Source organism: Falco biarmicus, chromosome 9, assembly GCF_023638135.1.
Source record: "Falco biarmicus isolate bFalBia1 chromosome 9, bFalBia1.pri, whole genome shotgun sequence".
Lineage (NCBI taxonomy): Eukaryota > Metazoa > Chordata > Aves > Falconiformes > Falconidae > Falco > Falco biarmicus.
The window spans coordinates 35,083,872-35,099,161 of record NC_079296.1 but is presented as its reverse complement, the minus strand read 5'-3'; the positions used below and the strand labels follow the sequence as shown (position 1 = coordinate 35,099,161).

Here is a 15,290-nt window from a genome sequence, read left to right as displayed (position 1 = left end):
AGTGGTGGTAAAATCAGAACCATTGAGGAACTCTAGGTTTCCATCCATGATTAAGGGTGATTTCAATGATCTTTATTTTTATTATTGCTTTCAGAAATGCTTTATCAGTGAAATTCAAGTTAAATATCATGTCAGAAGTAAACTAGTTGTTTCTTTGCTCCCAGCTGACTTTTTGTAAAGTGTTCATGATCTAGATAAACACAAGTATTGTCAAAAATGTATATGATAGACTGGGTACTTAGACTAATAGTAAGGCTTAGTTCTTCAAATGACTCCCACCTGTGCTGTTGCTCTGGTTAAAAAGTGTGGTAGTCAAAGAACTGTCAGATTAAAGAGAACAACCTTGTAAAGAGGCGTAACATCCTCCGTTTTCCCTGCTTTGCATCTATGGTGCCTTTGCTCTTGTTTACCAGCCATCACTGACCCCACTGAGAAATGGGAGATTATGTAGTACCTGTTGTTCCTTGGAATACATGTAGGAAGATACTTCTTAATCTTTCATTTCTTTTTTTTAACTTGCTTGCACTGACAGCTAAACTTTGAACTTTAAAACGTAGCACAAAGTGCAAATGCTGGGGATGCGCATGTGTGTTACCTTCAGGAAAGCCATTTATTTTGATTCATTGCAACTTGGATGAAAAGTCTGAATATGAAAAGATATTATAGAAAACTTTATGTGAGCTTTCAGGAGATAAAATATTTTGGTTTTTGATTTGTTTTGAAATGTGATTTATTTATTTCCCTGGCTCCATGTTGAACACTCTTTCTGAAGGAAATCAGAAGTAGAAAACATACTGACAATGTTAAAAGTTCAAATTAATGTAGAATACAATAGAAATTGTGAGTCCAGCTTCTAGATTTCCATAGAAACTATAACTGACATATCTTTGGTGTTTTGTGTTCTATGTGGAACACAAAATCTGTCAGGCAATACATGTAACAAGGAAACCAGAGAAAATGCTGAATATACTTGTGGTGCGATGCATGCTGTTCTTGAAAACTTGGTTTGTGCTTGTCTCAATGTTTTTCAGATGGTCAGGTAGCATAACAAAAATATCATATATATATTTATTTATATAAGCCATCCTGTGTTTCTGTGTACTCTGGAAACACTAATTTATTGCTATTTGTGAAGCAGAAAATCTGTGGGTTATCTAATGTATGGTTCTCAGTTAGGAATTCTGTTGAGTGGCAGGAAGAGAAGCTAGATGGTTATGCTGCTTTTGAAGTTGATGTGGCTCCACAGCACTTGATTTGAGTTTGTCTGTAAAATAGGTAAATGACTCAGCTTACCTCATCAGTATCTCAAGGCTTATCCTGATAGGCATTTCAGTAGTTTTCAGAGAAACGACTGCAACTTTTAGACATAGAGCAGATGATGTGCAACAGACTTAGATTAAAATATTAGTAGATATTCAGATGTAGAATGTATTGAAAACCAGTTCCACTTGAGAATCTTCTGGACCTGCATTTAATAACTTAATAGGCTGGCTGGAATTGGTTGTTTTTAAATCGCACTCTACTAGTCTAGAGCAAACCCACTGTCATTAAACATTTAAAGAACACCATGATAAGTTTATAAAATAAATGATAGCGACATTATCTGCTCAATCTGAGGGACATGTCTGTGACTGATAGCTCTAAACAGACATAGGACATTTTACTTATTTGCAATGTCTTCTATCACACACAAAGAAACAGAAACAGAATTGAAGATTCTGAAAAAAAGTGGGCAGTAGAAAGCTTTCATCTCTTTAAGACTTTTAAATACATCAACTCATGGGATTTATGTGGTCTAATTTAATACCTGCTTCAAGGCAATGTCAAAACACAATATGTTTTTAGTACTGCTACAGATTACATATTTCAATACAGAGTATTTTTTCTGTATGTCTTGGTGGCACTTGAAGAGATTAATGGTAAGAGGTAGAATTTAAGTGACAGCCTACCTATTGCGTGCATCCCATATTTCAAGCCAAATGGTCAGGCAAATGTGAAGAGAGCTTTGTCAGTGTCTTGCTGATAACCCATTGTGTTATCTTTTATTTCTTTCTAGTTTGCTTTTTTAGTACTGGTATTTTGTCTGAGATTGTCTTTTGGTTGTGCAGTGAAGAAAACAGTGATTTTCAACAGATACTTACAAAAACTTACAGTACAGGCATGGTTTTCAAGTCTCTGCTAGAGCCAGAATTTGAACTATTACCTCAGGTATGTTGTTTTATAATATATCATGTGCTTTCAGAAATTTCAGAATTTTCCTGATGAAAATTTTGCCAGTAGGATTTATGTTTAGAAGTGTGGAAGTTAGGAAGACTGTTCCTATATATGAGGCCTGTAAACAGTATTCTGCTTCAAAGGGTAGATCATCACTTAACCAGTTGTGACACCCACAAATCCACTGGCCCTGGTGTGGTGCACCCCTGAGTGCTGAGGGAGTTGGCAGATGTTACTGCCAAGACACTCTCAATCATCTTTGAAAGGTCATGGAGAACAGGAGAGGTTTCTAAGGACTGGAGGAAAGCCAGTGTCAGTCCAGTCTTCAAAAAGGGTAAGAAGGAGGACCCAGGAAACTACAGGCTGGTCAGCCTCATCTCCGTCCCTGGAAAGGTCATCTTAGAGGATGTGGGTTAAAAGGTGCTCATCAGGAACAGTCAAAACCAATTCACTAAGGGGAAATCATGCCTGACCAACCTGGTAGCCTTCTGTGATGCAATGACTGGCTGGGTAGACGAGAGGAGAGCAGTTGGCATTGTCTAACTTGATCTCAGCAAGGCTTTTGACAGTGTCTCCCATAACATCCTCATACATAAACTAAGTAACTGTGGACTAGATTGAGTAGGCAGTGGTGTGGATTGATAACTGTCTGAATGGTAGAGTTCAGAGAATTATGATCAGTGGCACGAAGTCCAGCTGGAGGCCTGTTGCTAGCGGTGCTCCCCAGAGCTCCAGTCCTGGTCTACTTACTCATCAGTGACCTGGATGAATGGCCTGAGCCTACCCTCAGTGACTTTGCTGATGTTACAAACCTGGTATTTTGGAGTGGCTGATACACCAGGAGGCTGCGCTGCCATTCAGCGGGACCTGGACAGGTTGGAGAGTCGGGCAGAGAGGAACCTGATGAAGTTCAGCAAAGGCAAGTGTAGGGTCTGCACCTGTGGAGGAACAACCCCATGCACCAGTATGGGCTGGGGCTGGTCTGCTGGGAGGCAGCTCTGCAGAGAAGGATGTGGGAGCTCCAGTGGACAGCAAGCTGCCCATGAGCCAGCAGTGTGCCCTGGTGGCCAAGGTGGCCAGTGGGATCCTGGGGTGCATTAGGAGGAGTGGCCAGCAGGTTCCTCAGTTCAAGAGAGACAGGGAACTACTGGGGAGGGCCCAGCGTAGGGCTGCAAAGGCAGTGAGGGGACCGGGGCATCTCCCTTGTGACGAAAGGCTGGGAGAGCTGGGCCTGCTCAGCCTGGAGAAGACTGAGAGGGGACCTGTCAATGTCTACAAATATCTTAAGGGCAGGTGCCAAGAGGGTGCTCTTTTCAGTGGTGCCCAGCGACAGGACAAGGGGCAGCGGGCAGAAACTGCAACACGGGAAGCTCCTTCTGTATATGAGGAAAAACTTCTTTGCTTTGAGGGTGACAGAGCCCTGGCACAGGCTGCCCAGAGAGGCTGTGGAGTCTCCTTCTCTGGAGACATTCAAAACCCACCAGGATGCGACTCTGTGCAATGTGATCTAGGTGGCAGGGGGCTGGACTAGATGAGCTCCAGAGGTCCCTTCCAAGCCCGACTACTCTAATTCTGTGGTTATAGCTGTAGGTACCAAACTTGGCTCTAGTCTTGTAGTTAAAATGGATCTGCCTAGCCTCAGCTGCTGCTGGCTGCTGTGCTGATCAGTGCATTATCTGTTCCCTTTCTGCAGCCCCCAGTTCAACATCACTTCCATTTTGGCAATTACTGGCTAGATTATTTCAAAATATATTAGTATAAGCTAACTATTTTAGACGTATTAACTGAAAATATAGCTATTGTTGGTGCTGTAGTTGCACTGAATGGTATTGTAAGTCAAACATTAATCAAATATATTCCTTTTTGTGTTCTTTGGGGAGTTAAATGTCTGTGGTGCAGTATTGATGTAGAAGCCTGTATCATGGTAGGGAGAAACTGGAACTTGTAGTTGGTGTAAGTGGATAATGTTAATTAAGAAATCAAGTGTGCAGACTTGGCTCACCTGTAATGGCTTTTTTTTTTTTGTAAATGAAGATTTTTACATTAAGATGAAAGAAGACTTGGCATGAAGCAGTTGTATTAGTAATGAGATGCAGGCAGCATTCTGGGAGGAAGATTTCTTGCCAGAACATACACTTGGATTGGAGAACAAACAGGAGATATTATAAGAATCGAGCTAGAAAACTCCGCTCCTTTAAAATGTTTCTTTCTGTGTAGCTGCTACTCTGCGTTTGTATTTGGATGCCATCACCCAGGTTCTCCTTTTGATCCTGTGCCCACTTATATTCCTTGTTCCATCTTCAAACCTGCGTTGCCAGCGCTGGTTTGAGGACAGAGGGAGCCACGTTGCACTTTGAACCTTGGATGAGGTTTGTTAAGGTGCTTGGGCTTCAAAGCTTCGTGTTCAAGCACGAACTGAAGACCACTTCAGAGCTCCCAGCATAATTCTGTTCCGTCTCCACCTTTCATACCTCTCCCAAATGGCACTACCCTCGGGGATACTTCCTAGGACTGGGTTGACTCTTAGCTGGAAACAGGGCATGCTTCTCAGCATCAGGAGGGGGCCCCAGTTCTCCTTTTCACTTAGTGAAGCCAGCTGTCTGCAAACATAGAAGGTGTGAGAGAGTCCTGAGGAGCAGAGAAGCAGGGGCAGAGTTCACAGCCGACGGGTTGTGAAATTGCAAGGAAACAAGAATCTGCCAGGGAAGATGCAGTGACTGGGCAGAGTTGTGCACATACTTTATTTATGTTTCTTCCTCCTTGGCTGTTTACTTTTATCTTTTTTCTTCTTGAAAAGTTAATTAGTTTAGTTGTCATCATTAAATTTGGCTTCTTTGCATGTGCTGAAGTATCTTTCAGGCACCTTTGGGAATCATCTGGATGGGTCCATCTTAAAGATACAAGCTTTGTTTATTTTTCATGTAAACATTATATTTCTGAGGAAATGATTGTTTGTTCTGTTCTCTGTAAATGACTCCATAAAGTTGTTTCTTGATTTGAAAAAAACCCTGAATTTCTCCCCAAATGAGGTTCATGCATTTGCATTATGAAACTTTAATTCCTTTTTAAAGTTGATAATGCCTGAGAAAATAAATCAATTAAAGATTACTGAAATACTGAAGTGTGCAGTTCTAGTTCTGCACTAACTTAATCCAGGAGCGTCATGAGGCTTAATGAGATGATTTGTCTCTACCAGCATAGTGTTGTGTTTTGTAATTTATATTCATTAACCTTGGACTTAAAAATTGCTCAAATTATAGCACGTCTTCCCATAGGAAACTTCCTCATTAAAATAGTTAACTTCATACAAGAAAAATAACTTTTGATGTTTGGACTTGATTTTATTTCATACTTTTAGCCAGTTGTTAGGAAACATGCTTTTTGACAAACCTCAGCAATTCCCATCCTTAAATTTTAGAGTTATAATTTGGTTTCAGACAATTTTCAATGTATGTAGTACTTCTGTAATGTAAGTGCTAACTAAAATTTATTCTAAATATGTTCGATATTAATTAATATTCATGTAATGAAACATTCTGGTTTGTATTTTCTGGAGTCCAAATATACCTGAACCCATGTATTTTCCTGTTCATTAGCTTCACTGGATTTGTTTTGGGAACACCAGTCTGCAGTTTACAGCGTTTAAGTTAAGCACATGCATGACTCTCTTACCTTTTTCCCCCTAGAGTACTGTGATTTTGTTAAAATTTTTTTCTACCTTTTATGAAGAATGACCCCATCTTGGATTTTTCTAATACTTTACATGATTTTAGCAATCCTTATTAATTAATTGAAGCCCTTGATATCCTGGATACGTATTTGATGGAAACATGAAAGGGTCTGACAGACTGTAATTTGCTTCTTAGTTGTATAGCGATATTTGGTGTTTTTCTTAAGATCCACATCTTCTGGATTTAGTTGCTCACATGAGCCTCTCCTTACATCCCTGGGAAGCTGAGTAGTGGCTCTAAGAGTTTCTGTAAGACAGAGAAATTCTGTGTTTCCCACCATAGAGACAGGAGTGTCCTGACATCCCAGGGCATTTGTGGAGTCTGTAATGCGGATGGTTATTGATTCAGTCTTAGATTTGTTTTGCTAGGATTTCAAGATATCCAGATGTTTTTAGGTTTTCTGTCTTTTATAGACTATTGCTGTATTAGAGAACCAGGTCCTGTGTTGAAGAAATGACCTGATAAGTTATTGCTAGTAACAATTATTTAAATGAGGTAGCAAATACTTGACAGATGTGCAGTCAAATAGCTGTTCATTTATGTCAACTGAAAAGCAGATTCCCAGCCCTTTTGTAATTGTGATTGTGCTACAATTATGTCACCACTTTCATGGGTGAAAGACTGATGAGCTTCTAGCATCGTTCTCCTCTTTACTGAGTTGATCCCTTAACTATTGCTCTTCTGAAAACTTCTGAACCGTTGCACTTTGTAGACTGCTCTACTTTCTCTCCTGCCCAAATTTCTTGCTCTAGGATGAATATTCAAGGACTTTCTTGAGCGCTTCCTTGCTGAGCTAAAAACTTTGAGCCTACAGACAGAGAAGAAAAGATGGATCAGGTAGCAAAGTCTAGTGGGTGAAAACAGGAAAGAAGAGAAATTTTTTTTAACAAATGCCTTAATATTACAGCCTCTCTTTCCTCCCTTGCACACATGTACATGCACACATACTTCTCTGGAAAACAGAAGGTAAGTAAGGCTGCATGTGGATTTAAATAGGAAACACCTAGAATCCAGTGTTCCTGGAAAAAGTGATTTGGTTTCTCATTGCTTTAATTAATTTTGGTGGATTAAAGGACACTTTCAGATACTCTGTGTCAGGAAAAATACTGGGAGGGTCACTTTCTCCTAATTCACTTTTGTTTGTTTTTCTTACAGGCTGTTTTAGTAAGGCAGTTTGGTAGTTCTGCAATTTAAGAATCATAAATGACTTGATCTTTTTTTCATTTTTTAAAATGTGTTTTCCTTTGGAATACTGCTTTTCTCTCCCAGTCCTTAACATATTTCTAAGAGTTCTTACTCACCTTCAATTTTTTTATTAATGTTAGCGGATTTGAGAGTGGAAGATTGCCAGAGATGGGAAGGAACAGTGGGCTAAATGTCACTTGTCCGGAGAAAAAGTTCTGTGCAGTTTGTGGTGGTTTTTCATTTTCATAGCACCAAGAACCAGAGAAGGATATTGGTGGATAATTTTGATGAAAGTGAGGCTTGGAGAGCCAGCCTATTTGGGGAGGAATCTTTCTGTTAGGACTGTAAAACATTTGATGCAGAGGTGATACATGCCTGTGTATGTACGTGCTCATTTTGTACAAAGGCTGTAATTAAATAATTTTATTTTAAGTTAGGAATTCAAACACTCTGAAGTTCTGGATGTACTATTACTTTGTTCTTCCTCCTTTGGTACTGAGCCAAAGGCAGGAGCCTTCTGGAACAAAGGAATGTGATTCCAGGTGGTTTCACAACAAATATGGACATCAGAGGTGAATTAAGATTGTGCCAGTACCTATAAATTTGATGTTTCCAACACCTTGAATGTGAGACCTCACTTAATGTATGTTTTTGTGGGTAATTTTGTTTGTGAAGCTTTAGAAAAATTCTGTCACATACTGCTGAATATATTTAGGAGCAAGATCAGTTTCCTTGTGAACTGCTGTTGAACTTCATGGTTATTAGAATTCTAAACACATGAACAGTGATCAACGTATAATGTGTGTTCTTCAAGTTATCCAATTGTCTTTGCATCAAACAAGTGGGGATTATTATTCTCCCAACATCAGCTCCTTAAACAAGCATCTTAACTCATCCCTATGACAAAGAATTAAAGGCCTAATTCCTGACTATCTACTGAAAGTTTTTAGCAGTTTTAGCATATTTGTGCATCAAAATCTAATATGGAAGCTGAATACTTGTTTTAAGCATGACTTTCTGCGTGGTTAAAGGAGATCTCTTGTTTTACCCTTGTACACTACCAGCAAAACTTACAGGTTGCATTCCTCTTGTTTTCAGCCATAGCATTGCACAGTTTTCTTTCTCTCCCCGTTTAGACCAAGGCTTTTTCCTATTTGTAAAAAGTGTGTTGCAAATAATTTTTTTGTTTTCATTAAGAAAAAGTGATTGAAAGAGAAAACTCATTGGCCCAGTTCATCTTCTGCTTCTGCACTGGTTTGTACAACAGCTCTCTGCTGCTCAGCTTGAGACTTCTGTGCCAGCTGCTGCTTCCCAGTGGGGAAAAGCCTGTTATTACGGTGCCCTGGGAAGGGGCTGCTGCTTATCGTCTGAGCTGTTCCCCTCGTGGTGTAGTGTCCTGATGTGGAAGGAAATAGGACTCAAGTGATAGTCTTCTATAGAAGAAATTGCAAGTCGTGACAACTATTGGTTCAGCATACTCTGTACGTGTTCTTCACCTGCAGACCATATAATGTGTAGATGTGATTAGCTTCACTTGGCAGACTGGGTATATATTAATTCATCCTTGACTTCACTGTAATTGCTTCTGGTGGTTTTGAAGTGTGTCTAAAACTTACCTGTTTGCTGTGACTGCAGATGTGCACCACTGTGCCATTTGCCTGTGGTATGTCGGAGAAGCACTGTGGCTCAGTAGAAATCATCAGCTGTGCATTAGTTGGATATTAAAAATGTATTAAAGTATGTTTCACTTAGTATTTCAGGGATGAAACTATTACTATTCCAAGATGCATATTTTTCAGATATTTTGAAGATATTTTAACCCCTAGTTTTCATATTTTTATTACCAGCTTCATTTAAAAAGAATAATATTCAAACAGAACAGATCTTGCACTTTCTGTTTTCTTTAGTATCTTTGAAATGTCTCCACAAAATGATCTTTACCATACTCAAACTGGACTTTTGTTCTGATGAGAATATAAAAGAGATGTTCCTATTCTGTTTTCTGCATTCTGATGTATGCTGTTGGACAGCTGTTTAATATCAGTTGAGGTTCAGCAAAGAAACAGTTTTAGCCATAATTAATAAATGGAGTAAAATTTTAAGGTTTTGTTTGACTTTTGATTTGTTTTTTTCTTTATACCTGAAGAACAGTGCACTGAGCAGAACTTTTTATCTAGAAAAACACAAGGATTTTCATAACAGCTTACTGCCAGTCTAAGAAGGAGAAGATATTTTGTTGGGGGAGGATGGGGGTGAAGTCATTTATTTGATCTTTAGAGTAAGGATTGTTCGCTTTACAAGGTGCTTCCCTGGAATCGTTCAGTCTAACAAGTTCTGTGCCGAGTATCTGCTCTGTATCAGCTTACCTTGTACAATTGCTTATCTGAAACCAGATCTTGGTTTCTCTGCTGTATTTGCTTCTCTTTTCTGAAGGTTTTCAGGTTTTTGAAAGAGTTTTTCAGTAATTATCTGAATTCGTGGATTGTTTTATTTTTTCAGACTGCTCTGTTTGATCATTCCAGCTTTTGATGTTTTATTCTCACTCTGGCAATGTGATGGGGATCTGTGAGGCTGACCACCCTGTTGCTGTGGTCATGTGCCCTGGCTTACTCTGACTTTCTCTTTCACAGAGCTTCCTTCCTGTCTTCTGCACTACAAATAATATCCTGAATACTGTGGAGAGGAAGGAAAACAAGTGAGCTGCTCTATGGATCATGCATTGCGTTCTGCATATACGTAGAATAAGATCCAGCTAGAAAGCCAGAACCAAGGAAGTCACAGAAGATTATTGCTTGGAGAAGCAGGACAAATACAGTATATTCAACTGCCGTTTTTATTGGAACCCTTATCCATCCAGGATTGAAAGGTGAGATTTCCTGTGGATTTTTTTTTTTCATCTTTGGTTTATGCGTTTGTTTCAGGGATGCTTTTTTAAAATAAATTTTATATGTATATATAAAAGAAAGAAACTGGTGATTTGTCTTTAATGTGTATCTTCATGAACGTTATTTGAAGAAGCATGCATGTTAATTTGCTTTAGCATGGTCACTTTACTTAGAATTTGGTTTTAGGGAAGTTCTGGTGATTGAATGTCCTTGGGACAGAAATTTCCAAGGTGACCCTTACATGACAGCTTAGTAAAGAGAACTGGACAGGCGCAAAGACTGAATAAAACACTGGAAAACTGGAGGCAGACTGGACTGACAGAGAGATGACAGAAAGGAGCATGACAAGATCCTTGGTAGGAGGCTGAAGTCAGACAAATACAGAATAGAAACAGAGAGTAAGAATGGTAAGAATGAGGTATTGGAAAAATAGCTTGAAGGGGACATCAGTTATTCCATTACTTGATGCTTTTAAATCACAATAATATGGTTTTCAACAAATACCACCATAGGGCTAGCTAAGACATTCTTAACTATGGTTTGCAGGGGATGTTTAAAGAGGTGAAAGTACTGTTCCCCTCTACCCTTTTCTTATCTGTTTGAGGCTGATAGGAAGAAATGTTTATATGGCTTAAATTACAGTATATAAAATCATAGCTGGTAATGTGATGTGAGGAGGAAGGCCATGGTAAGAATAGAGAAACTATTAGGAAGACTGTGAATTGTCTTATGTGCATTAGAAGCAGTGTTCCTCTTGTTGTGTCTTAAATGGGAAGTAGCTGATACTGGAAGGTGGGACATGTTGGAAGGGGAGAGGGAAAAGGGCACAGGAGCATACCAGGTAGAAAAAAAGTGCTAGGAATGGCACTATTCTGAAATACTGACCACATTCAGCATTTCACTGGTAAAATAACTTTTTTTCTGGAACCACTGACAAAAGATAGGTGTTTCATGTTTAGTAATGTTTTGAAGTGTGACATTTAAGTATTTGCTCATTGGGTGGCTGCCTGAAAGGCTGCTAACACTGCTTTATGGAGGATGTATGTTATTAAATGTTACAAAAAATTTGCAGTTTGTGTTCTTGATAATCTCAGTAGTACAACCTGAGCTTTATTTGTGGTATCATCTAAAACTTGATGTAATTAATTCCAGTGTCTAAGATTACTATGTGGACATCTATTTCCCTTGTTGGTCAACCTGATTAATTAAATTTCATGCTACCGATACTCTGAAGGTTATCTAAATTTATACAAATGACAATACAAAGATGGTTTGGTTGTTTGGGGAGGGTTGTTTGGTTCTGGTTTATTTATAAGTAATCTTTTAGCACACTCTGTTATTGATACTCCTGCTAAAGTTTGTCACATGAGCCCCTTAGGTCCAGCTAATAGACAAGACAAATACTGTGAATGTGTTTATGATTGTACTTGTGCTTCCAGTTAAAAAGGGCATTTAAACAATCTATTAGTAGTAAACTCTTGATTCGTGACAGGAGTAGAGCAGTGACACTTGTCAGCATCATGAACTAATGAAAGGTTGTATATAATATAACAACAGGATCACCTTGTTAAATTTTAATGTGCTATGTATTATCTAGGCAGTAAATTTGTTTCTGTGGAGGAAATGATTAGAATCGACCTAGATAGAAAGTTTTAGGCTACTTTTTATGTCACTGTTTTAGCAGTATATCTCAAAATGACATTCATTTGCAAAGTCAAGTGATGACACAGAACAACAGAAAATTCAAACTGAATGCTGTCCTTATTAATAGTTTACATTTAACTTAATTTTGGAAAAATCTAACTAGGATTAAACCATAGAAAAGCTGTATTGTTGGGCAAAATTACGAATCTCAAGGAATTGTCAAGTTACCGAGGATTTTCTATTTAGCATTACAGTGTGGTTTTCCACTTGTGTGATTAAGTTTAGAGCAGAACATTCAGAAACAGGGAAGTTTAAAAATATTTATTCTGTTAAGCAGTAAGTATCAACCCACTCTAAAATATGAACCGTACCAACCAATTCAAGGAATTGTTCATTATTCTTTTATAAAGACAAGGCCATTCATGTCTGTTTCATTCTACGTATTTGCTTCTTGAAGTAGAATCAGATTTTGCAATTGTTCCACTGGATTGGACACTACTTTTATGTTGAATTTTTTTTTTTTAAATCTGATTTTTATGAGAAGTACGTTTCTCAACAGTTGCTTAGTTTATTACTGAATGGATTGTGCTTTCCAGTCTCTGTAGGTAATAAATAGCACATCTATTCAGACAATCAATACCTGGGTATCAAGGGAAATGCTCAAGTTTTCACAAATGTGCTTTAGCAGCTGGGACTCAACTTCACAGAACTTGCATCTGTAAGCAGCATGACCTGTCCCACAAAGACTTTGACCATTTTATATTCAGCTTTGAGCTGAATATTTATTTCTGTATTTAAAGATGACCCTGTTTTCATCTAAAGCTTAAGAACGGCATGAAAAATCCTTAAACTCTGTGTCTATGATGAATCTGGTATTATATTTAATTTTTTTATTTTTTGGGACAGGAATGCCTAGAGTCTAGAACACCTGCTGCTTTTTATTTCTGTGTAAATGCAAAGTGGCAGAAGGCTCTGGAGCGCTGGTTTGACCTGCAGGCGTGCTGCTGGGGGGTGTTGTTTTGGGTTGTTGTTTTCTGATCAGGTTGCAGAGGGGTGTGGTCCTCATTGCAAAATTGATACTTTTATGATTATTTTGCATCAAATTAGTGCATTATTCTTCATCTTTTCCGACAAGCTTTTATAATCTCAGGTCTACTCTACCAAATGTTGAATGAATGCCAAAGCTCACAGTCACTGTTTCCTTCCATCCTCAAAATAAAAGCCATCGCTTACACTTGAAGGCAGAAGTAGCAGCGAAATTAGACTCATTGTACTTAGCATAGATTGATCTCATGGCTGGAGATGGCTGGTCAGCTTCTACCTTCAACCGGTTTTAACTTCTAATTTAAAAATAAATAAAGAATTTAAAAATCCAGCCTTTGGATACAGAAGCTCCTTATTAATTCTTTCATCCCTAATTTCATTCGAAAAGCAGTAAAGAAAGAAATCTGTTATGAATACTGGCCTTGTACAGGCGTGAGGAATGTATTTTCATCTTTAGTTGGCTGTAAAAACGTGTTGGAGAAAGGATCCCGGTTAGTGGATGATAATCTATTAGTACGATATTTGCTGGCACATAGATTGCACACCTTTTTTTCTTTTCCTATTTTTTTTTTTTTTTAACCTCCCCTCCCCTTTCCCCAATGCTGGCAATCACTTCAGATTTACATACAGATTTCCTGGAAACTTCTTATTTCTTAGCAATGGCACCTATGCTGATGTCCGGAAGCTTGATTTGAATCAATAAATGTAATGAGTAGTAAGATTAATTCTTCCAGCACTCCAAAATCTTTTGGCAGTTACATTAAACTTTCAAATCGCATATAAATTTTTCAAGCAAATTTATTTAGTGGATTCCGTTTATGGCTCCCTTGGACAATATAAGAATGTAATAAGACATGCTTTAGAAAAAAGGAGGGGTGGTGAAGGAGCAGGTGACCAGTACCACCCAACCTGAACTCACAGAATCAGCAAAATGCTGTCAGCTGTACATTGCTTCTAATGTGCTTCATTTAGAAAGAGAACTTCTAGTGAACTGACTTTAGGGAATGGGAATGTTTTTCGGTAATTTTTCTTTTGTCTGTGCAGACTAAGCTGTTTTATATTTGCTTTATGGAAATTTGATGTATTGGGCAGAAAAATGGTATAACCAGATAAAGTTCATTAAAAAACCAAAGAGATTTCATCTTTCAGATATTTCAAGGATTGTTTTCCCTGTCATACAGCTTAAAATCATCAGACTGCTATCCAGTCTGAAATGGCCAGCTTTTGACTGAATCAGAATAACTCTGTCTTTCCATTTTTAGTTTAAGTCCACAGGTAGTTCTTTAGTTGTACAGGAGAGAGAAGTAAGTCTGCAGGTAGTTCTTTAGTTGTACAGGAGAGAGAAGTAGGTCTTTGGCACGTGTGGATGAGTTGGTTTGACAATATGCTGCATTGCATATATAAAATAATCAGTAGCATTAGGGAATATTTAAAATTCTGCTTTTATTTAAGCAGCTGTGGTGTTTAAATAATGGATTTAGCATGGCATACTGCAGGAAAAGACATTAGATACTAATAGTTCTGAAGTTTAACAGTCTCCTATATGATACCTACATAATCAAGAATAATTGTTGCTTCTGTTACCTTGTAATAATGCTCTTGCTTTAGGAGGGAAGATTATTTACACATTTTTGTCAACAAAATATTTGTTGTATTTAGCATAAAAAAACCCAACTGTGGTGGAAAGACTGGATGTGTATTAACTGAAGGTAACTGTGCTCTCAGTGACCTGGCCTATCATGAAGACATTTCCGGGTTTTCCTTTGAATGATACTGTTTGTTATGCAGGACATGAAAGTTAAAACTCTGACCTGAAGCCCACTCAAGAGATTAGGTAATTTAGAAGTCAGTTTGTGATGGAGTAGGCAGTGACAAAAGCCAACACTATGTAGGTGGTTATTATTACCTCTGCACAATAAACTGCTTTAGTCCAAGTGTATTTTTCCATTTGAAGATAATCTGAGATTTGGTGTTAATTAGCCTTCACGTTCTGTTGGTGTAATCCCATGCATGCAGTCTTTCAGTTTACATGCACATATATACACACACCTGTGGATATTTGTTTTCATTTGTGTTGTATGTTTGCACAGAGTATAAATATATATGGAATTATTTTTTAATGTATGGTTCTTCTAATTACAGAAATATGCATCTCAGGTTGAAAATAATTGAAATTTTATGTCTATCTTCAAGTCTGGCATTCAGGCCATATCAGTTTTCAGATCACTGCAAGGAATTTATTATAGCATAACAACTCCAAAAGGATATTTTGCACATTTCTTTCTGTAGATACTGTTATAGTATAATCAGAAAGGTAACACCTAAAAATATTAATAGAATAATCCTGATGCTTACTGTTATTTGATTGTCTGATGTTTCTTTTTGAAAGGAGAGGACAACCTCATTGCCTTGGATTTATTTAGTTATTTTATCTGAAAAATATATACTGGACATCTGTATATTATGACCATGTACAAGTCTCTGAAGTTGCCCAAACTAACTTAGAGAAAAGGTTTCTTCTTGTTGCCTTACAGACCTTGAAAAGCTGGTAGACATAGGTTAATGTCTTTTTGTGACACCACAGGTT

At 38.0% G+C, this 15,290-nt stretch overlaps 1 long non-coding RNA gene across 5 annotated transcripts in view; it reads left to right on the top strand.

Moving 5' to 3' along the window:
- Nucleotides 1-15,290, top strand: part of LOC130155634 (uncharacterized) — a 345,033-nt gene that overhangs the window by 117,839 nt on the left and 211,904 nt on the right. For all 5 annotated transcript variants that reach the window (XR_008824132.1, XR_008824129.1, XR_008824130.1 and 2 more), the window contains one exon: nt 9,761-9,996. This is a non-coding gene — a long non-coding RNA (uncharacterized LOC130155634). The remainder of the gene's footprint in view (nt 1-9,760; nt 9,997-15,290) is intronic.